This window comes from Protopterus annectens, chromosome 1.part2, assembly GCF_019279795.1.
Source record: "Protopterus annectens isolate FY-2018-M chromosome 1.part2, PAN1.0, whole genome shotgun sequence".
NCBI classification, from domain to species: domain Eukaryota; kingdom Metazoa; phylum Chordata; order Ceratodontiformes; family Protopteridae; genus Protopterus; species Protopterus annectens.
The window spans coordinates 1,257,717,217-1,257,741,635 of NC_056727.1; the positions used below are offsets into that span (position 1 = coordinate 1,257,717,217).

Consider the following 24,419-nt stretch of genomic DNA (forward strand, 5'->3'; position numbering starts at 1 on the left):
TTGAAGGACATAGTACAGATGTCCTTCATGGATGCATCTGCAGTCATAACAACTGGGTTGTCCTGTCGTCAGGCAGCCCTTCAGTCGGCCGGATTCCAAAGTCCGGGTCCGGCTTCGGCTGATGTCGCACTTCACCCGACGTCATCTCTGTTGGTCTTGGTATAAAGCATCAGCCGACGCCATTTTCTTCAGTCTTTCTTGCCGCGTGGCGCCCGAAGCAGAAGCTGTTCGCAAGTGCCGGTCGGTCGGATCCAGAGATTACTTCTACCGAATACTACTTGAAGACTTCTAAAGCTAAGTACCCGTTGGGGACTCTTTCTTGCCTCAGCCGATGTCAGAAAAGTTAATAATTGTTTAACCTGTGGGAAACAAATACCTCATAAAGATTTCCACTCTTACTGCCTGCCTTGCTTAGGCCCAGCCCACGACGTAGCAGCCTGTTCGTCCTGTGCTTCTTTCAACCGACGAACGCTTAGGCGCCGGTCGGAGTTTGCAGAACAGTTTTCGGTTCTGATTTTGCGTACATTATGCCGCCGGATCCTCCGACCACGCATTCTGCCAAAAACGAAGAAAAGACCGACACTCGCGGTCCGCGGTTTCGGCGAAACCATGGTTAAGCAAATCATGAGTGTCTCGGTTTCGGCGAAACCGAAAACTGATCAAAATACAGCTGAATCTATCTCTACAACTGAGGTCCCTGCTAACACTCTTGAATCGGCCTCAGAAATTTTACCCACTACGGTGCTTACCACTGACTTATCAGACACCATTCCCTTGGATGTCTCTACCCCAGCACGTGGTGCTGCTAGGCCTCCAGCAGCCATGTCCATTAAGGCCTTCGCCAGGGCTAAAGCAGCCAAGACTACTAAAACAGTGCCTGTTAAACCCCCTCAACCAGGCCCTCTTCCAGTTCTCAAATGCTTACTTTGGCAGAAGATTTAATTTCATTAATTAGAGGATCTCAATCTCACCCAGACAGGGCCTCTCAGCCCCAGAGAAGAGACCTAGGGCAGAGCCCCATGAGCCAGTGTCCTCTGATGATTCTGCTGATGAATCAGACATAACTGACCAGCCAGAGGCTCCTTCTCCAATTTTGAAGATTCTGATGCTGAAGAATCCATTCCAGCTGCTTCCCCACCAGAAGAATTCTCCTTTGGGAAACCTTGCATGCCATGCGAGAACAGTTCCAATGGCAGCAACAGGATTTTTCAGACTCCAGGAAAAGACTTAGGACCTTTTGCACCTTCCACAGCACAGGCCCTTAGCTATACCTCCTGTTCTCTCTGTGGTGGATGATGCTTTCAATGATGTCTGCTCCGCTCCAGATTCTTTACCCCAGCCCCTGCCAAACCAGACAGATTTTACAGGGTGCCAGATACTCATCACCACCTTTACAAGGCCCCTCTTGCAGACCCGAAACTATTTCCCAGGGTCCCAAGGCAGTAGCAGCGACCATAGCTAAAAACCCTGTTCCTTCTGAAAGGGAAGCAAGGTCATTAGACAGATGGGGTAAAAGGTTTACACTTCAGCCACTCTCTCAGCTAGAGCTTTAAACTGTCAGTTTCACATGATACAATACCAAGAGTTTATGCTTGATCAGTTAACTAAAAAGCTAACCACTGATGAATCTCTTGATAAGAAATATGTATTAGAAATGGTAAATAACTTACAGCAAGTTAGTAACCATTCTTTAAAATGTGGCTATGATGCACTGGAGGCTTCATTTAGATCAGCCATGACTGGCACTGTAATTAGAAGGCATGCATGGCTAAAGGAGCAAGCTTTACGCGATCATGTTAAATCTAAATTGCTAGATGCTCCTATGGATAAAACAAGTTTGTTTGGTACACCTGCCCAGCAGGTTATGAAGAAAATGGAAGAAAAGGCAAAATCAGTCCAGACAGTTAAAGATTTCTTGCAGGTTCAACCCCCAAGGTTTAGCAGGAACTGGCCTGCCAAAAATTGGTCCTTTCCTGACTCCACAAGACCTCAAAGGGGCAGGAATAGGCGTTCCAGAGGCAGAAACCAATCCAGAGGAGGTGCCTACAGAGGACGACAGTGGCAAGGTAACAACAGAGGCACAGACTCAACACCTGCCACTACATCAACACAGCCACAGTGACTTAATCCTAAACCCGCCTACCAGGGAACAAATAGCAGCTCCTCTAGGCGGAAAGCTAACCTTATTTTCAAAAACTGGCACCACATAACAAAGGACAAGTGGATTTTACGAACCATAGATCAAGGTTACGGTTCCACTTCCACACTTTACCAGACAAAAGAGGAATGCCAAATCTACCTCCAAATCAAAAGACAGAGGCTCTACAACAGATAATGGAGTTAGCAAACATGAGAGCTGTGGAGAAAGTGCCAACAGCAGAGCAAGGAAAGGGTTCTACTCCAGACTATTCCTAGTTCCAAGAAAGGAAAAAGTTGGAGACCAATTCTAGACCTGTCCACCCTGAATACTTACATCATTGTCCCAAAATTCAAAATGCTGACCCTACAGCAACTTCTTCCCATGCTGGGCAAGGAGTGTTGGCTGGTAACTCTAGATCTCAAGGAGGCATACCTGCACGTCCCCATTCGACCAATCTGCAGAAGATACCTCAGATTTCTTGCAGGATCAGAGCACTATCAATTCTCAGCATTGCCCTTTGTCTTATCTACTGCCCAGAGTATTCACAAAATGCCTGGCATCAGTAATCACCCATTGCAGACTACAGGGAATTCAAATTTATCCATACCTGGACGACTGCCTGATACAAGGAGACAACAAAAGCAAGCTGACAACAGATTTACAAAGGGTCATTTACTTGCTTCAAGCACTGGGATACACAGTCAATTTACAAAAGTCAAGACTGATACCATCCCAGACAAGGACTTTCCTGGGAGCGGAATTGGACACAATAAGACAAATGGCATTCCTAACTACAGAAAAACAAAAGAACTCCTCTTTACTTCTTGGCACTAACAAAACTGAACAAGTTAACAGCAAGAAAGGTACTGCAGGCCTTGGGTTTCATGGCATCATGCATAATCTTGGTTCCATTTGCCAGACTACATATGAGAAAACTACAGTGGTACCTAAAGAATTTATGGTCCCAACACAGACACAGCCTAGAAACGAAAATCCCACTAATACCATGCTTAAAACAGGAGTTCCTATGGTGGGCTCAGGCATGCCAGTCAAACCCAGGCCTGCCCTTTCGCAAGGGTCAAGCAAGCCAGACCATCACAACAGATGCTTCAGACCTAGGATGGGGGCGATATGCTGGACAAATGCGTACAAGGATTGTGGACACAGGACCAACTTCACCTGCACATCAACCTAAAAGAAATGCTGTCAGTAAAACTGGCAATCCAAAAGTTCAGACCATTTCTCAAGGAGGACCACTTGATGATAAGGACAGACAACACCACAGTCATGTGGTACATCAACAAACAGGGAGGCACTCATTCTTACCCACTATGCAGAATGACTTTGGAGCTGTGGACCCTGGCACTCAGCTACAACATCCAGTTACAGGCAATATTTGTGCCAGGAAAAGAAAACTCTCTAGCAGATATGTTAAGCAGGACCACATCGGATGCCCACGAATGGCAGCTGCACCGGATATCTTCAAGACCATCTCGAAGAAATGGAGAATGCCTCAGATAGATCTATTAGCATCACCTCTCAATCACCAGCTCAAAAATTCTGCACAAGGACATTCCACCCACTAGCATGGAAAGTGGACTCGCTCTCCTTCAGCTGGAAAGGCCTAACAGCATATGCATTCCCACCTCTTCCCTTGATACACAAAGTACTACTAAAAATCAAGGAGGAACGTCCAAGGATAATCCTGATAGCTCCAAATTGGCCAAGACAGCATCGGTACCCACTGCTGAGGAGCATGTCTCGAACAATATGTGGCCAATTCCCTGATGCCTTTGATGCTAACTCAGAACAACTTCAGCACCATGCATCCAAACCTAAAACGCTGCAACTGACTGCATGGAACATCACATAGCAGCTGCTAATACAGAACTTTCACAAAGAGTTAAAGACATTATTCTTGAAGCACGAGGCCTTCAACTAGAAGGAATTATGCTGGGAAATGGAAAAGGTTTGTCATTTGGTGTTCTGAAAGAGGAAAAGATGTATCAAACATAGATATGCCTAACATTCTGGAGTATCTGGCGAACTACTTCATTCAGGCCTGTCCTACTCCTCCATCAAGATTCATGCATCAGCTATTTCAGCAGAATACAGCTTTGATCCACCTGTTTTTTCACACCCTTTGCTCAGGCAGTTCCTCAGAGGAATCAAGAATGTAAAACCTCCAAGGAAACCACCATTGCCAGCTTGGGACTTGAACTTTGTGCTAGAAAAATTGACACTATCACCTTTTGAACCAGCAGCAACAGCAGACCTACAATACCTGTCATGGAAAACTGCTTTCCTACTGGCAATTACTTCAGCAAGGAGGGTTTCAGAACTACATGCCTTAATGGCAGTGCAACCCTTTCTAATCTTCCACCAAGATAGAGTGTCCATGAGGAGTAATCCTACATTTATGCCTAAGGTGGTATCCAGAGTGTCTTTAAACCAGGCAATCCACCTGCCTACCTTCTTTCCCAACCCACAAAACAGAGGGGAAAGAATACTGCATACCTTGGATGTACATAGACAGCTACGCTACTACTTGGACAGAACAAAAAATAGCAGAAAGACTGACCAACTTTTCGTAGCCTATGCAACAGGAAGGGAAGGAAAAGCTATTTCCAAACAGACAATCTCCAAATGGATAGGAAATTGCATACGATTCTGTTACTCCTTCCATGGAAAGCCAATTCCACAGAACATAAGACCTCATTCTACAAGGGCAACAGCCACTACCACAGCCTTCTTACGAGGAGTGGCTACCAAAGACATTATTGAGGCGGCTACTTGGACCTCCGTGCATACATTTGCCAAGCATTATAATTTACCTCTATATTCCAGATCCCGAGCAGGGTTTGCCACTGCTGTTCTGCAAGGGATCCTAAACACACCATAATTTACTTTTATCCTCCTCCCTAGTTGGCTATGGTATTCTACCCAGTTGTTATGACTGCAGATGCATCCATGAAGGACATAGTACAGTTTTGTACCTACCATAAATGTAGATGTCCGAATTGGATAGCATCTGCAGTCAGGATTACCCTCCCTCCTTCGCCTGTGTGGTACTCCTAGGGTGTTTACCCTTCTAATAGCTAGCTAGTGGGGGGATTTCTTTCATGGTGTATTTGTTTGTATTTATGTACATACATGCTTATTTTGTGTTTACCTCTATCTTTTGGAAACATTGGCATCTATCCAAAATTTTTTAGCCTTCTATAGGGCTTCTGGCATCTGGGGCAAGAAACACTGAAGAAAATGGCGTCGGCTGATGCTTTTATACCCGAAGACCAACAGAGATGACGTCGGGTGAAGTGCGACATCAGCCGAAGCCGGACCCGGACTTTGGAATCCGGCCGACTGAAGGGCTGCCTGACGACAGGACAACCCAGTTGTTATGACTGCAGATGCTATCCAATTCGGACATCTACATTTATGGTAGGTACAAAACTGTACTTTTTTTACCTACCATAAATGTAGATGTCCGATAGGAATGCATCTGCAGTCAGGATTACCCACCCGCCTTCCCCTCTGTGGTACTCTTAGGGTATTTGCCCATCTTATAGCTAGCTGGGGGGGGATCTATTATGGTGTATTTGTTTGTATATATGTACATACATGCTTATTTTTTGTTTTTGCTCTCTACTATTTGGAAACATTGGCATTTATCCAAATTTAGCCTTCCAAGAGGGCACCTGGGGCAAGAAACACTGAGGAAAATGGCGTTGGCTGATGCCTTTATACCCGAAAAACTGCAGCTATGACGTCGGGTGAAGTGCGACACCAGCCGAGGCCAGACCCAGACTTTGGAATCCGGCCGACCGAAGGGCTGCCTGACGACAGGACAACCCATTTGTAAGGACTGCAGATGCATTCCTATCGGACATCTACATTTATGGTAGGTACAAAACTGTACTTTTTGTGGCCACATGGTATTGCAGTTTCCCATTTGAACTTTGACAAGGGTCAAAACTAGGCTAACTGCCCCTGTGGGCCATTTTAAAAGCCTAGCCAGTTTTCCTTTCAAGGATGTGAATCAATCTTTGTGCTTTGTGCCTGTAAGGTAAACACCTTATCTGCAGTGTTATGTCTTGATGCATTGCTTTGTGGTCTTTTGAAATGTCTGGGTACTAAAGTGTGTGCTTTCCTTGTTGGAGATGGTGTTTGCTTGAATGGTAGTTTTGGTTTGTTCTTGGGAGTGATTGAATGTACTGGAAGTGTAGGGTTGATCAGTGTGGACAAGACACAAGTATCTTCAGATGTTCTTCATGTTTCACTGTTGCATTCATTACATTAGGGTAATCCTGCTGGCAGGTTGCCCTCAGCCAGCCTGAATTCCAAAGTCCTGGGTCCTGCGTCGGCTGCTGTTGCACCTTCCTTGATGTCCGGTTGTCAGGGGTATAAAAGAAGCAGCCGACGCCATTTTCTTCAGTCTTTCTTGCCATGCAGTGCCCGAAGCAGAAGCAGTTCGCAAGTACTGGTTGGCCGACTCCTGAAATTTTCGTGTTTGAGTTTCAGAACCGAATTCTTCAATAAAGCTAAGTACCCCATTGGGGAAACTTTTTTCTTGTTCCAGACCGATGTCAGAAAAAGTTAATTGTATTACTTGTGGAAAGCAAATACCTCATAAGAATTTTCATTCTTACTGTATTCCTTGCTTAGGCCCTGATCACAATGTTTCTGGTTGTCTGTTTTGTGCTAGATTTAACCATCGCACTATTAAGTGTCAGTATACTTTTGCTTTAAAGTATTTTGGTAGCAGATTTAATTATTCTAAAATGTCGTCGGTTAGCCATCCGACTACCGAAGTTTACAAAAAACGCAAAGAAAAGGATAGGGAAAAACAACCGAGGCCCAAAACCGACGACGAAGCTTCTCCTAAGCCAGTCACCGGTTCGCCGGTTCTTACTGAGGCGCTTTAGCAGCCCCTGACTCCCGCTACTTTAGAGTCGCAGACCGCTGCCGACTCCCACGTGGAGTCGGCCATGCCGCTGGATACGCAGAGTATTGGAGCCTCGGACGCTAATCCCTCAGACGAGTCCGGAGCCGCTGAGCAGGTACCGGCTTCTGAGGGTGTATTCAGACCACAACATCTTTACATTGAAACGTCTTCAGCTGCAAAGACAGAGACTAAAGCAGCTTCTAAAGCAAAGAAACAAATTCGTGAGTCACGTGTACAGGCTTCTATGCCCAAAAAAACAGATGATCAAGATGACCGAAGACCTGATTACCTTGATCAGGAGTTCCCATCCTCCTCCTGATAAGAAGCCTAGGCAAGAGACTGACTAAAAATCTTCAGATCAGGTTTCTATTTCTTCTGATTCCTCTTCTGATCATGGATATTCTTTACCCCCGTATGAGGATTCTGATGCTGAAGAATCTATACCTTCAGCATCCCCATCTGAGGATTATTCCTTTGGGGAAACCTTGCATACCATGAGGGAGCATTTTCACTGGAAAGCCAAGATTTTTCAGAATCTAAAAAGAGGCTCAGGGATTTCCTTTTACTACTACAGCACAGGCCTCTAGCCATTCCCCCTGTGTTAGACATTTACATGATGTCTAGTTTGACCCCTGACTCCTTACCCTCCAGCTCCTGTTAAGCCTGACAGGTATTCCAGGTTCCTGACTCACACAAATTACTTTTTAGAAACCCTGCTGCTGACCCAGAAACTATTTCACAGGGTCCCAAGGGAGTTAAGACCTCTACAGCAAAAAAAACCAATCCCCTCTGACAGAGATTCAAGGGCACTGGATAGATGGGGGAAAAAAGGTTTACACATCTGCAACTTTGGCTATAAGGGCCTTAAACTGTCAGTTTCATATGCTGAAGTATCAGCAACATCTCATGGGATTGCTTAAACAGAAAATGTTAAATTCTGAATGTGCTGAAAACAAGAAAATGCAGGATTTATTGCATGCAGCTGAACAAGCTGGAAAGCATACTTTGCAATGTGGTTTTGATTCTTTGGAGGTCTCCTGCAGGGCCGCAGTTACGGGTTCTGTAATTAGGAGGCATGCTTGGTTAAAGGAACAAAATCTGCCTGATCATGTTAGTTAAGTTACTAGATGCACCTTTACAGCATGATACTTTGGTGCTAAGGCAGAAGAGGTGTTAAAGGAAATGGAAGACAAAGCTAAATCTATGCAAACTGCTAGAGTTTTTACAAGTACAGCCACCAAGGTTTAGTAGACACTGGCCTACAAAAAAATGGTCCTTTCCTGTGTCAGACAAACCTCAAAGGGGCAGATCCAGACATCCAAGGAGTAGATCCCAGGTGCACAAGGTTCTTATAGGTCAAAACAATGGGGTGCTTCTACCTCCAAAGCTGGAGAAGATGAAGCACAAACATACAGAAAGCAGTCCCAATGACTTTCCCCTGCCTGCACCAAGTACTTATCTTCTGGCAGCACCCTTAGGGGGAAAATTAGCACTTTTTGCTCAAAATTGGCACATAACCCAGGACAAATGGGTTCTAAATATAGTCACAAGGCTACAAATTCCATTTCCATACTCTGCCAAAGGCAAACGGCTGGCCAGATCTGCCAAAAAATCAATGGGCAGAGGCACAAAAACAAGTTTCATCCCTCATGGGCATGGGGGCCATTCAGCAAGTACCAGAGCAAGAGCGGGGACAAGGATTTTACTCGAGACTGTTCGTGGTACCCAGAAAGGACAAGGCCTGGAGGCGGATACTGGACCTCTCTCTTCTGAACACATTCCTGGATATTCCAAAATTCAAAATGTTGACTTTGCAGCAGCTTCTGCCCATGCTGGGCAAGAATGCTTGGCTTGTGACTGTAGACCAAAAAGAGGCATACCTGCATGTTCCAATCAGACAGTCGTGCAGAAGACTCCTCAGATTCAAGGCTGGTTCAATGCATTACCAATTCTCTGCACTGCCCTTTGGCTTATCTACTGCGCCCAGGGTCTTTACAAAGTGCCTGGCACCAGTAATTGCATTCTGCAGACAAAGAGTAATACAAATATACCCTTACTTGGATGACTGTCTAATTCAAGCAGAGAACAAGGACATTGTTCTTCAACATCTGGCGTTTGTGAAAAGACTTCTAACATGCCTAGGTTACACAGTCAACGAAAAGAAATCAAAACTAGTACCCTCTCAAGATATAACATTCCTGGGTGCAAGCTTGAATGCAACTGCCCAGATGATTTATCTCACGCCAGACAAACAAAGGCAACTGGCTACCTATTTCACAATATTGGCAACAAAGGCCCAGTTATCTGCAAGAAAAATTCTGCAGGCTTTGGGCTTCATGGCATCCTGCATCGTACTAATTCCATATGCAAGACTACATATGAGGAAACTTCAATGGTACCTAAAAAGTGTTTGGACTCAACATTGCCACAGCCTGGAAACTGTGATTACTCTCATTCCCTGCCTGCAACAGGAGATGTTCATCGTGTTACCCTGCTGCAGTCATCACACTTGGGTTATCTGGTCGTCAGGCGGTCCCGCAGTCGGCCCGAATTCCAAAGACTTGGTCCGGCATTGGTTGCTGTCGCTTCTTCCCTGACATCAGTGCGCCAGGGGTATACAAGAGGCATCCAACGCCATTTTCTTCAGTCTTTCTTGCCGCGCGGTGCCCGAAGCAGAAGCAGTTCGCAAGTGCCGGTTGGCCGGCACCTGAGATTTTCGAATCGAATTTCAGTCCGAAGTCTGCAAAGCTAAGTACCCCGTTGGGGAACCTTTTCTTGCCTCAGTCCGATGTCAGAAAAAGTTAACAATTGCATTTCTTGTGGGTAGCAAATACCTCATAAGGACTTTCATTCTTATTGTATACCTTGCCTAGGCCCAGACCACGACGTCACTGGTCGTCAGTTTTGTGCTAGGTTCAATAAGCGAACTATAAAGCAACGCTTTGATTTCGCATGACACTACTTTGGTAGGAAATTTAATTACACTATGCTGTCGGAGCAACCTACTACTGGCGTGCATAAAAAACGCAAAGATAAAGATAGGCAGCCTAGATCCAAGCCAGACTGTCGCCGGTTCTCCGTTTTTTAGTGAGGCGCCTACGCAGCCCCTGGCGACCGCAGAGTTGCAACCCCAGACCGCTTCAGATTCTCAAGCAGAGAGTTCTAGGCCGACACAGCCATTTTCTTTAAGCCCTACTGACAACATTGCAGAAGGAGAAGCCAGTGCTGTGGAAACACCTTCGGTTACAGAAGGTGTCTTCCGACCGACTACTCACCATAAAATCTTATGCTAAGCTTAAGACTCCTCTAAAACCAAAAAAGACTGCACATCAGTCTACAGATCAAGGCCCCCTGCGTAAGAAACAGATGCTTAAAATGGCTGAAGATTTGATTTCTTTAATCAGGGGTTCCCAACCAACCCCCCCCCCCCCCAAACAAAAGGCCTAGACAAGAGGAGGATTATGCCTCCTCTGATCAAGTGTCTATTTCCTCAGGCTCCTCTGAGGAACAGGATTACTCCTTTCCCCCTTATGAAGATTCTGATGCTGAAGATTCCATTCCCTCAACTTCTCCCTCTGAAGACTATTCCTTTGGGGAAACCTTACATACCATGAGGGAACTTTTCCACTGGGAAGGTCAGGACTACTCTGATTCAAAGAAAAGGCTCCCAGAGTTTCTTTTACTCCCCCAGCACAGACCACTTGCTATCCCTCCAATTTTAAACATTGTGGATGATGTTTACTTAGAATCTAGTCTAAATCCAGATTCTCTGCCTCCTGCTCCAGCCAAACCAGACAGATATTATAGAGTGCCTGACGCACACACACTCCTTTACAAAAGCCCTATTGCTGACCCAGAGACAATCTCCTAGGGTCCCAAGGGGGCTAAGGCTTCTATGGCTAAAAATCCTGTACCCTCTGAAAGGGACTTCAGAGCACTAGATAGGTGGGGGAAGAAGGTTTACACCTCATCTACTGTAGCTATAAGAGCACTAAATTGTCAGTTTCACATGCTGAAATACCAGCAATTCCTAATGTCTCAAATAAAACCAAAGATGAGCACGCACCCTCAACAGTCTGAATTCAAGGAAATGCAGGATCTGTTGCATGCAGCTGAACAGGTGGGCAAACATACTTTACAATGTGGTTTTGATGCCTTGGAAGCTTCCTCTAGAGCAGCTGTTACTGGGTCTGTTATACGTAGGCATGCTTGGTTAAAGGAACAATCTCTGCCTGATCATGTTAAAGCAAAGTTACTAGATATGCACCCTTACAGCAGGATGTCTTATTTGGGATTAAAGCAGAGGAGGTTTTAAAGAAAATGGAGGATAAGGCAAAATCTATGCAGACTGTCAAAGATTTCTTATAAGTACAGCCCCCACTCTTCAGCAGAAATTGGCCAACAAAAAATTGGTAGTTTCCAGCTTCTGACAGACCACAGAGGGGTAAATACAGGCGCCCAAGGGGCAGAGGACAAGCACAAATCCCTTACAAACCTCGCCAATGGGGCACTGCAACACAGAAGGGCAGAGAAGACAGGCCACAAACTACTAGAAGGCAAACACAATGACTTAAATCTCAAACTGCCAAGCAAAGCTCTCTTGGCAGCTTCCTTGGGAGGAAAATTAGCTCTTTTTGCAGACAACTGGCACATCATCACAAAGGACAAATGGGTCCTAGACATTATCTCACAAGGATACAGATTCCATTTCCACACCTTGCCAATGATAAAAGGAATGCCAAACCTGCCACAAAATCAATGGGCAGAGGCACAAAAACAAATTACAGCTCTCATGGACATGAGAGCCATTCATCTGGTACTTGCACAGGAGCAAGGCCAAGGAATTTACTCAAGGCTCTTTCTAGTCCCCAGAAAGGACAATGCTTGGAGACCCATTCTGGACCTTTCGATTCTAAACACCTACTTGCAAGTACCCAAATTCAAGATGCTAACACTACAGCAGCTTCTTCCCATGTTGGGCAAGAAAGCTTGGCTAGTAACGTTGGACCTCAAGGAGGCATACCTGCATGTCCCTATCAGACAAAATTGCAGAAGACACCTCCGTTTCATTGCAGGTTCAACTCATTACCGATTCTCTGCACTGCCCTTTGGCTTATCTACTGCGCCCAGAGTCTTCACAAAATGCCTGGCACCAGTAATTGCATACTGCAGACAGAGGAATTCAAATAAACCCATACCTGGACGACTGCCTCATCCAAGCAGAAAGCAAGAACATTCTCTTACAACATCCGGCTTTTGTAAAACACCTTCTAAGTTGCCTAGGGTACACAGTAAACTAAAAGAAATCAAAACTGGTGCCCTCACAAAATATGACATTCCTGGGTGCCAGCTTGAATACAGCGGCGAAGCCAGACAAACAACTACAACTAAATCAATACTTCAAAGTATTGGCAACTAAGACCCAACTCCCTGCAAGAAAAATTCTGCAGGCCTTTCGCTTCAAGGAATCTTGCATACTACTAATACCATTTGCAAAACTGCATATGAGAAAATTACAATGGTACCTGAAAAGCGTATGGACTCAACACAGCCACAGCTTGGAAACAATGATACCTCTCATTCCCTGCCTTCAACAGGAGTTTCTATGGTGGTCACAGGCATGTCACCTCAATAAGGGTCAGCCTTTCATCTTACCCCCAGCCAGGCAAACTATGACAACAGATGCATCGGACTATGCCTGGGGGGCACACATGGCAGGACAGTGCGTTCAAGGCATATGGACTGCAGAGCAAAGAAATCTGCACATCAATCAAAAAGAAATGCTAGCTGTACAGAATGCCCTGACAGCCTTCAAGGACCTCTTACATCCAGGACAGCTTATAATAAGGACAGACAACACCACAGTAATGTGGTACATAAGCAAGAGGGTACACACTCCTATCCTCTATGCAGGCAAGCAATGACCTTGTGGAACATAGCACTGGCTTATCAAGTTCAATTACAAGCTCAATTCCTGCCAGGAAAAAAGAACACATTGGCAGACGACCTAAGCAGGAACATCATGGATCCCCACGAGTGGAAACTGGGTCCACAAGTATTTGCAATGATAACTCAAAAATAGGGACGCCCAGACATAGACCTGTTTGCCAACCCCTAAAACTGTCAGCTATCAAAATTTTGCACCAGGACATTTCACCATCAAGCTTGGAAAGTGGACGCACTCTTTCAGTTGAAAAATGCTAACAGTATATGCCTTTCCTCCATTGCCCCTTCTCACAAAGGTGCTGCTGAAAGTCAGGATGGAGAGACCCCGAATGATACTCATTGCCCCAGACTGGCCACACCAGCACTGGTACCCACTACTAAGGAACATGGCCCACGGCCCACCATGGATTTTACCACAAATTCCTCATCTGCTCACACAGCAAGGCAGTCAGATTGTACACAGCCAGCTCAAAGCCTTAAATTTGGCTGCATGACAAATCACCTAAGCAACCACCCAGCTCCTCTTTCACAAGCTGTTATGGATGTCATTCTGGAGGCCAGAAGGCCCAGCACCAGGAAAGCCTACTCAGACAACTGGAGAAGATTTTGCACATGGAACCAAGCTCAAGGCCAAAATACCCTTGAGCCGGACATACCTCAGATTCTACAATATTTAACTGAGATGTTACACAAAGGACTTTCTTTTTCATCTATTAAAATCCACACCTGAGCTATTTCAGCTCACTACAAAACGGATCCTCCCTTATTTTCACATCCACTTCTAAGGCAGTACCTCAGAGGGGCCAAAAACATTAGGCCTCCCAGGACAGCATCAACACCAACTTGGACCTCAACTTTGTTCTGGAAAAACTTACGCTGCCACCTTTTGAGCCAGCTTTCTCAGCTGATTTAAAGTTTATATCATGGAAGACTGCCCTGCTGCTAGCAATTACTTCAGCCAGAAGAGTCTCAGAGCTACGGGCACTAATGGCAGTAGAGCCTTTCCTCATTTTCCATCAAGACAGAGTTTCTCTACGAACTAACTCCTCCTTTATGCCAAAGGTGCTATCCAGTGTGGCTCTAAATCAAACCATCCATTTACCCACCTTCTTCCCAAATCCACAGAACAAAGGAGAAAGACTCCTGCACTCCTTGGACATTCACAGGCAACTACGTTACTACTTGGATAAAACTAAGGTTTTCAGAAAATCTGACCAGCTTTTTGTATCCTATGCTACAGCATCACAAGGAAAGGCCATCTCAAAACAGACCATTTCCAAATGGATAGGACATTGCATACGTTTTTGCTACACCCATCATGGAAAACCATTTCCTTCTAGCATAAGGCCCCACTCCACCAGGGCAGCAGCTACATCTACAGCCTTCCTCAGGGGGGTGCCAACCAAGGATATTCTGGAAGCTGCATCTAGGAGGTCAGTACACACCTTCGCCAAGCAATATCACTTCCCACTTTACTCCTAAGTCTAGAGCTGGCTTCACCACTGCAGTTTTGCAGGGCCTTCTAGCCTCCTCTAACCCAGTTTGACTCCACCTCCCATCCTTAGCTTTGGGATTCAACCCAAGTGTGATGACTGCAGCAGGGTAACACGATGAACATAGTACAGTTTTGTACCTACCATAAATGTAGATGTTTGAGTGTATACCCTGCTGCAGTCCAGGTTACCCTCCCTCCATCCCCTCTGACCTAACTGAAACCTTTCAATACCTTAAAATCTCATACAACCTTTGTGGTGTATTTGCTTATAGCTGGAGGGATGTTTTGCTTGTGCTAAACTTTTATTATTGGTACTATCTACTGATCACCTTTTGGGAGGCACCTGACATCTGGGGCAAGAAAAACTGAAGAAAATGGCATTGGATGCCTCTTGTATACTCCTGGCGCACTGATGTCAGGGAAGAAGCGACAGCAACCGACACCGGACCAAGACTTTGGAATTCTGCGGGACCGCCTGATAACAGGATAACCCAAGTGTGATGACTGCAGCAGGGTATACATTCGAACATCTACATTTATGGTAGGTACAAAACTGTCCAAAAAAGAAAAGGAAACCAAAACTAGAAACTAGAAAACCGACCCAAGAAGCGACACCAACAGCTCGAAATAAATCTTGTACCTAATAAAGGATTTATTTCAAGCTGTTGGTGTCTCTTCATGGGTCGGTTTTCCAGTTTCTAGGTACAAAACTGTCCTTTTCGATGGTAGGCAAAGGCTTGTCACCAGAACAAAGGACAGCCATTCACATTACCCCCAGCCAGGCAGACACTAACAGCAGATGCATCAGATTATGCCTGGGGGGCCCACATGGCAGGAAGATGCATTCAGGGCACTTGGATCTCAAACCAAATGCATCTACATATCATTCAAAAAGAGATGCTAACTGTTCAAAATGCCCTGACATCTTTCAAGGACCTACTTCATCCGGGACAACTAATGATAAAGACAGACAACACCACGGTCATGTGGTATATAAACAAGCAGGGGGGCACACATTCTTACCCCCTTTGCAGACAAGCCATGACATTGTGGGACACAGCTTTGACTTACCAAGTACATTTGCAGGCACAATTCCTGCCAGGAAATGAAAGTACTCTGGCAGACGAACTAAGCAGAAACCTCATGGATCCCCACGAGTGGCAGCTGGATCCACAAGTCTTCAGCATGATAACAAGGAAATGGGGATGCCTGGACATAGATCTATTTGCCTCCCCTCACAACTACCAACTAAAAAGATTCTACACAAGGACTTATCACAGAGAAGCATGGAAAGTGGACGCCCCATGTTTCAGCTGGAAAAACCTATCAGTATATGCCTTCCCTCCACTGCCTCTCCTCCCCAAGGTACTCCTAAAGGTCAGATGGGAGAAACCAAAGATGATACTGATTGCCCCAGACTGGCCCCGCCAGTACTGGTATCCAATCCTAAGGAACCTGTCTCGTTACCCAGCTTGGACCTTACCTCAATTACCTCGTCTACTGTCCCAGCAAAACAATCCGATCCTGCACAGAAAACTCAGGACATTAAACCTGGCAGCATGGCGGATAATGTAGTCATTACAAAAATCACCTCTCAGCAAAGCTGTGATGGATGTCATTCTGGAAGCCAGAAGGCCTAGTACAAGAAAGACTTATGCTGGAAAATGGAAGAGATTCTTTGCTTGGAACCAGACACAAGGAACTGATAACAACTGTACCAAATATTCCTCAGATTTTGCAATACTTAACTGAGATGCTGGACAAAGGCCTATCCTTTTCATCAATTAAAATTCATGCCTCTGCCATTTCGGCTCATTACAATACAGAGCCACCAATTTTTTCTCATCCTTTATTAAAGCAGTACCTCAGAGGAGCCAAAAATTTAAGGCCTCCAAGGAGATCACCAGGACCTGCATGGCACCTCAACTATGTCTTGGAAAAGCTCACCCTGCCTCCTTTTGAGCCAGCTGCTACTGTTGATATAAAGTTTTTATCTTGGAAAACAGCTCTGCTGCTAGCAATTACTTCTGCAAGACGAGTTTCGGAGCTACAGGCACTCATGGCTGTGGAACCTTTTTATCATTTTTTATCCAGACAGGGTCTTTCTGAGAACAAACCCAACATTTATGCCTAAAGTGGTGTCCAGTGTGGCTCTTGACCAAACTATTCATCTGCCAACTTTTTATCCAAATCCACAGAACAAGGGGGAGAGAATTCTGCACTCTTTGGACGTAGACAGACCGCTTAGATTCTACTTGGACAGAACCAAAACTTTCAGGAAGACAGCAATTACTAGTGGCATATGCTGCAGGATCACAAGGAAAGGCTTTCTCATCTCAAAGTGTATAGGCCACTGCATTCGTTTGATATTCACACCATGGCAAGCCAGTGCCTAAGGGCATTAGGCCACATTCAACCAGAGCTGCAGCCATTTCAGCAGCCTTTCTCAGGGGAGTACCAACCAGAGACATTTTAAAGGCGGCTACTTGGAGTTCAGTGCACACCTTTTACAAAGCATGATCATCTGCCATTCTACTCTAAATCCAGGGCAGGCTTTGCCACTGCAGTTCTGCAGGGCCTCATAGCCACTCCTAATGCTGTTTAGCTCCAGCCTCCAAACCATAGCTTTGGAACTCTACCCAAATGTAATGACTGCAAAAGTGAAACACGAAGAACATAGTACAGTTGTGTACACTTACCATAAATGTAGATGTTCGAGTGTGTTCACTGTTGCAGTCCAGGTTACCCACCCGCCATCCCCCTTTTTTTCTATGGATCTTATCTTTCCTTCTCTGATTTATACAACCTATGTGGTGTATTTGCTTATAGATGAAAGTAAAATGTATATTGGTGCATTTATTGATTTATATATATATAAAATTTGGCTACCCTTTTAAGGGGCACCTGACATCTGGGGCAAGAAAAACTGAAGAAAATGGTGTCTGCTACTGCTTTTATACCCCTGATGACCTCACGTCAGGGAAGGGGCAACAGCAGCCGACGCAGGACCCAAGACTTTGGAATTCAGGCTGGCTGAGGGCAACCTGCCAGCATGATTACCCTAATGTAATGACTGCAGCAGTGAATACACTCTAACATATGGTAAGTGTACACAACTGTATTTTGTCTTGACTGTTGGGTAGAGGTACATAAAAAAGAGAAGCGTATTCAATGCTTGTGTGTCTTGTGTAATGATAACATTATAATCCATACAAACACGGTCTTCTGTGTGTCCTTTCTGTAAGGGCCTGTGATGTATAGCTTGTTAAATGTGTTGCATTAAATTGTGACACAAAGGCCCAGGTTTACTGTGCACACTTGCATCATGAGTCATTTCTGTGAGGCACCAAGTAGTAAACTGCTTGTTTTTAGCTATTCTGCTCATAGTGCAAAGGAGCTGTAGTTGTGTAAACAGTATTACAGTAATGTGCATCCTACATTGTGATACTTGACAGAGACATGGTGCAGTCAGAATACTCGCACGTAATTTGTTGAGTTCACTGCATCTGTAACATGATTTAACCAACTGAAATCTGTAGTATGTTTAATTGGAGTTGAAACATGCTAAGGTCTAAGTTATCAGGGCGTAACTGAGAAGCTGATCTCTTTTCTACAATGACTGTTGAAAAGATTGAGTCAACCACCAGTACTGCTAACGTGTCACATATCATTCGTTTTAGTGCTACAAGTGTTAGCCATTCTGAAGGAAATGTGTAATATGCCAAGTAACACTTTGAGGCCAGTCCTTGCAAGCTCTTGTTTTAGACTCATTTGTGGTTAGAATGTTTTCTAATGGTTCAGTGCACCAGATACTAGCCTGGTCTTCTGTGTCCTGTGCTTATCGTGGCTTGGGAAACACTGTGATTTCTGGGTCTAAAGGTGCCAAATTAAATATGCCAGGAGCTATTTAAGCTCATTGTGTGAAGACTCACCGTGGGTTATTACTCACTGGCACAGAGTACTACTGCAGAGAGCTTACTGGATAAATTTGATAAGCTGTGTGGCTAGGTTGTCTGTGTCTTCTGACGGGGTTCCATTTGCAACTGATTCTGGTGGTATGATTTATGCTGCTTCTGCATTTCTGAATGTTTCTTCTTTTCAACATTTTGGGCCAGCTTCCCAGCTATTGCTCATTAGTCTCAAGCCTTCATAAAAGATCTACAATATTTTTCTATCTGGAAAAAAGCCTTAATTTCTCCTTTTTTTTTCTTTTCAGTCTAAGCTTTTGTTATTACTCTAACACCCTAAAAAATACTCTGGTGTCAGCTGAAAGTGCAGTGGGAAACAGATGATCTGATGATGTAAATCTTTATTCATTCCTTACTGTTAAGACTTCGGTTCCATCCTCGGAACTGACATGGCCATTTCCAAGCTTGCACCAGCCAAAAACTCTCAGCTAAGACCTACCCATAATGCCCCTCTCATAGTCTCTCAAGATCTCATTTGCTGCATTCCTCGACAGATGTGCCAAGCCTTCTCTCTCAAATAGAGTTTTTGTGTAAATTCCTATCAGTACCTAACCTTTTAGCCAGTTTTTTGCTATTTTTCATCTTTCATTTCCTCTACTTGTACTATTCCCTACCCTCTACCTTTGGTTGTTCCTTTTATACCATCGTTGGTACTGTCCCTCTCTCCTACCTTAGGTAGGCCCTCTTTCCTACCACTTGTGGTATTTCAAAGTACCATTGTTGGTACTCTTCTTTTCTTTCAGTCTAAATAAAAAAAAATAAAAAAAAACTCTTCTCTTTAACTTTGCTGCTGTTTTTTGACTGTTTTACCTTGTCGCTAGACTAGTGTGTTTGTCACTGTGTCTGAAAAAGCCAAATTGGGTTTTAAGCAGTGTGATAAATGCAGGAGTAAGATGCCCAACTCAGATGGTCACGCTTGGTGCATTTATTGTTTGGGCGTTGACCATGTCAGTGCTTCATGTGATGTCTGTTCCAGCTTCAGCAGTTGCACTTTGGCTGAGTGCAAAAACAAGTTGATATTAAAGGGCATGATAAAAACTCCTTTTTCAGCGGCTGTCTCTGGGATGAAGGTCTCACCACCTCCTAAGACTAACAAACACAGAGAAATGTAGTCACTCTGTTCCTACATCTCTGTCTGTTTTGGAACCGAGTCGACACCGAGCTTCTCCAGTGCCTTCTGTGCAGATAACCTCAGCACCAGGCTCTATGTCTTCCCCCTCGGTACAGCCTCTAATTTTAACTTCTATTACTGTACCAGCTTCGGCACCATTCTCCTTGGTGCCGTCCTTGGTCTTGACACTGGCTTTGACTACCGTATCTACATCTGCGCCATCCCTGGCCACGGTGTCGATAGCCTATACGGCTTCACAGACTGTGACCCTGTCAGTTCCAGAGGATGAACACCTTTCCCAGAACCAGATATTTCCCAACTTACGACCCTTTTTCGGGGCACCCATTTAGCCCCTTTCTTGAAAGACCTGACTCTCCTTCAGCAGCCTCCTACAGATCCACCAGGAGCCTTTCAGAACAAGATGGTAGTGAGGGTTGTGGACCAGCTTCTGGCAGCTAGAGGATTTCCCACCCCTGCTAGGACTTCCATCCCCTTTGGAATGGAAACTTTCATGGCATACTCACCAGTGTATCCTCCTCTGGCCTCTTCCTAGGCCCCAGAGACATCGATATCGAAGGTTTCCCTGTTGGCACTGATTACTCTTGACACAATGGCTCCACTGGAACCGGTGCTCTCTCAGAGCAGTGATCGGGCTGTCGGCACCATGGTTCCTAGTTTAGCAGCTATTTTTTTACTGGCACTGTCTATGGCCATTGCTCCACTGACAGCTACCAGTCCTCTTGGAGCTCCTCACCTGGAGGTGGGCTCCTCATGGCGGGGTGTGACCCCGGTTCTGAGGTTGTCCTTCTCTGTTCCAGGCTCCCATCCCTCCTCGGGCGGGCCTGCTTTCCAGTTGATGGGAGAGGGTCCTTGCCTCAACAGGCTCTGTCAGTACCAATGGCATAGACACCAGAACCCCCCCTCTAGCATGCAGCTGTCCCAAAACCCCCTAATCTGGGATCCCGAGCACGGGAGCCGCAAGACCTTCCCTTGAAGGGGAACCCTTTCTCCGGAGTCATCCTCAGAAGATCCCACTGGGGAGCCACCCTGGAAGAAACAGTCCAAGAGGAAGCACCTTGATTCCCTTGAGGAATTTATCATGGAGGACACTGATTGCGATGAAGAAGGGTCCCCTCGGTCTCCCCCCGGAAGATGTCTCATTTGGAGACATTCTCGAGATTCTCAAGCAGTGGGGGAGACTGGAAGTCCTCTAACCCTTTTTCAGAGGAATCTGTGTTCTTGCAGGCCTTCCATGCTCGGCCATCTACTTCCTGGGTGAGCCCACCTGCAGATTAGCTTGTAAAACTGATCATGTCATGCAGCGTGCCTGGAAGGCCCTGGACAACGTAGAACCAGTCCCCCGGAGGCCAGACAAAATTTTATCCAACCCCCCAAAGACCAGCCCAATTGGTCCAAGCAGTTGGTAGTTGATTCCATGGTTGTGGCGGCCACCGAGAGGGAACTGGCAGAAGGTAGTTTCACTGTTCATCCCCTGAACAGGGAGTCTCCGTCTATGGACAGACTGGAGAAGTGGACCTACGCTTCAGCGACCTTTGCTGAACTGTCTGGCACACTTTACTCGCTTCCAAAGAGATCTAATTTCAGAAATGTTTACCTCTTTGGTGGGGATACTGCCTGATGAGGTGTGTGACACTGTCGCCTTGTAGCTGGCTACCCTTGAATCTATCTCGAACGCCTCGATGCGCTTAATATCTCACACCACCGAGGGGGCAGCTCAAGCAATCACATCAAGCATCGCCATGAGATGGCATGCTTGGATGCGTTTGTGTGATTTCGCAGACCACTTTAAATCTTCCTTCGTCAACGCACCTGTTGACAAATCTTCCCTTTTTGGTCCCAAAGTAAGAGAGACACTATCACCAAGTGAGAAAAACTGAAAGACCTTGTCTGCTGTGGGCATACGTTTTTCCACCCCTCAGAGATCCTATTACAGGAACCAGAGGGGAGGAAAATTGTGGTTCAAGAAGTCCAAAGGATCTTTTCATGACACTTGTGGTGAGCAATCCCCCTGGGGAAGAGGGGGCAACTCATCCGGAAGATGACCCTTTCAGGACAGAGGGGGTCCGTGCAACCATGGCGCTAGAGATTTTTTCTCCGGTCGACCCTACCAGCGCTCCTGAGCAGCGGCCCGATTTGCTTTCCTCTAGAAGCAGTCGGGGTCGTTTTTCCCAGCATCTACAAGCCTGGCAACTTATCACTACCGATGCACGGGTACAGAGAATAATATCCAGAGGCTACCATATTTCATTTGATCTAACTCCCAGACCCGTCAAATGAATCCCCGATGTTCCACCCAGTCAGAGGGAGGTAGCAGCCTTAGAAACCGAAAAGCTGCTAAGGAAGAGTCATCCAGCCAATCCCACAAGACCAGAGAGGATCCTGGTTTTACTCGAGGTTCTTGTTGGTGCCAAAAAAGACAGGGGACTGGAGACCAATCCTGGATCTCAGCTTACTAAACAGATTCATAAAACCTCAGAAATTCCAGGTGGTCACGGTACAGTCCATCCTCCCCTTTCTAGGAAAGGACAACTGGATGTGCTCTATAGATCTCCAGGACTCGTATTACCACATAAAGATGGACAAGTGCTCCCAGAGATTTCTCCGTTTCCGTCTGGGAGCCAATCACTACCAGTTCAGGGTACTGCCATTCGGTCTCTCGACAGCCCCCAGAGTGTTCACCAAATGTGCAGTTGTAGTAGCTCATCTTCAGCTACAAGGATTCCAGGTGATTCCATATCTAGACAATTGGCTCATTGCTGCCACGACCAGGAATCTTCTCATCCACAGCCTGTCTTACACTCAAGGTCTTGCTCTTTGCTTAGAGATTACGATCAACAAGGAAAAATCTCAAATGTCCCCACAAAAACGCTGGAATTTATTTGAGCGATTTTTGACACAACAAACTGCCAAGCTTCCCTTCCTCCTTACAGGCTCTCGAAAATAAGAAGCCAGATTTAAGTCCTCCTCCAGACTTTTTTGTACCAGCACGCCTTGTACTACAATTACTGGGATCTATGGCAGCAACCATTACCTTAGTTCCACTGGCAAGATTGCCCATGAGACTAGTACAGTGGCTCCTTTCTTCACAATGGTCTATCTTAACCCATCCTCTCGACGATCACTTGATACGCCTTACAAATCTTTGCAGGAAAGAAATGCTTTGGTGGATGAAGCCAGAATCAAATCTTGGGTGTCAATCATTCTGCCTTCCCCAGCCGAGGGCCATGGTGAGCACAGACGCTTCCCTGCGTGTGGGTGGGTGGTGTGGGGGGGGGGGCATTTCCAGGGAAAGAAAGTCCAAGGCACCTGGTCCGCAATGGAGGCCAATTTGCACATGAATGTCCTGGAATTGAGGGCAGATGTCCTTCAAGGATGCATCTGCAGTCCTAACATATGGGTTGTCCTGCCTCAGGCAGCCCTTCGGTCGGCCGGATTCCAAAGTCTGGGTCTGGCCTCTGCTGATGTCGCACTTCACCCGACGTCATAGCTGCTGGGGTATAAAGGCATCAGCCGACGCCATTTTCCTCAGTCTTTCTTGCCGCGCGGTGCCCGAAGCAGAAGCTGTTCGCAAGTGCCAGTCGGTCAGATCCAGAGATTTCTACTACCGAAGACTTCTAAAAAGCTAAGTACCCCGTTGGGGACTCTTTCTTGCCTCAGCCGATGTCAGACAAAGTAAATAATTGTTTAACTTGTGGGAAACAAATACCTCATAAGGATTTCCACTCTTACTGCCTTCCTTGCTTAGGCCCAGACCACGACGTATCAGCTTGTCTAGCCTGTGCTTCCTTCAACCGACGGACGCTTAGACGTCGGTCGGAGTTTGCAGAGGAGTTTTTTGGTCCTGCTTTTGCATATAAAATGCCGTCGGAGACTCCGACTACACAATTAGCTAAAAAACGCAAGGAAAAGGACCGACACTCGCGGTCCGAGGTTTCGGCTGAAACCACGGTTAGGCCAACCGCGAGTGTCTCTGTTTCGGCTGAAACCGAGCCCTCGGTTCTTCCTTCGGCCGAAAGCATGCCTCCGATAGCCGAGGCCTCACAGTGCATGGCTGAATCTGCTACTGAAATTACTGCTACAGAAGCAGGCACCCAGGATTTGTCGGACACTATTCCTTTAGACATATCTACCCCTGCACGTGGGGCTGCTAGACCCCCTGCTTCTATGTCTATCAAGCTGCTTTTCCAGGGCTAAAGCAGCTAAATCTTCTAAGGCCTTACCTGCTAAAACTCCCTCACACAGGCCTACCTCTAGTTCCCAAATACTCAGCCTGGCTGAGGATCTTATTTCTTTGATCAGGGGATCCCAGCCTCACCCAGACAGGGCCTCTCAACCCCCTCCAGATAAGAGGTCTAGGACTGAACCCCCGGAACCTGTCTCTACAGACTATTCCTCGGATGACTCAGATATTTCAGACCATCAGGAAGGCCCATATTCTCCTTATGAGGATTCTGATGCAGAAGACTCCATTCCTTCTGCTTCTCCTCCTGAAGAATTTTCTTTTGGGGAAACCCTACATGCTATGAGGGAACACTTCCAATGGCAGGGCCAGGATTTTTCAGATTCAAGGAAAAGGCTAAGGACTTTTTTACACTTACCACAACATAGGCCTTTAGCCATTCCTCCAGTACTAACAGTTGTTGATGATGCATATAATGATGCCTGTACTGCCCCTGATTCTCTTCCTCCGGCCCCTGCCAAGCCTGACAGATATTACAGGGTCCCGGACACACACTATCACTTGTATAAGGCTCCTGTTGCAGACCCAGAAACCATTTCACCGGGCCCTAAAG

The 24,419-nt window shown here is 45.9% G+C and overlaps 1 protein-coding gene and 1 non-coding gene across 2 annotated transcripts in view; both read left to right on the plus strand.

Annotated features, from left to right (window-relative positions):
• Positions 1–24,419, plus strand: part of PPP1R8 (protein phosphatase 1 regulatory subunit 8) — a 781,869-nt gene that overhangs the window by 387,696 nt on the left and 369,754 nt on the right. The window lies entirely within an intron of this gene.
• Positions 18,327–18,485, plus strand: LOC122792586. Its single transcript, XR_006363394.1, has one exon.